Here is a 255-nt window from a genome sequence, read left to right on the forward strand (position 1 = left end):
CAGAATGTTCCCCGCAAGATGTGTTCCTAGGTGGGATGCATCCTGAACCATCACTCACCGCTGCCAGAAACTAGACGTTGTGTCTAACCCTAACCCTAGACGTTGTGTTGAGGGTTAGGGTTGAGGGTTAGGGTTGAGGGTTAGGGTTGAGGGTTAGACGTTGTGTTGAGGGTTAGGGTTGAGGGTTAGGGTTGAGGGTTAGGGTTGAGGGTTAGGGTTGAGGGTTAGACGTTGTGTTGAGGCTTGAGGAGAGCC

The sequence above is a fragment of the Nansenia antarctica genome, assembly GCF_963989245.1.
Source record: "Nansenia antarctica genome assembly, chromosome: 2".
Taxonomy (NCBI): Eukaryota; Metazoa; Chordata; class Actinopteri; order Argentiniformes; family Microstomatidae; genus Nansenia; species Nansenia antarctica.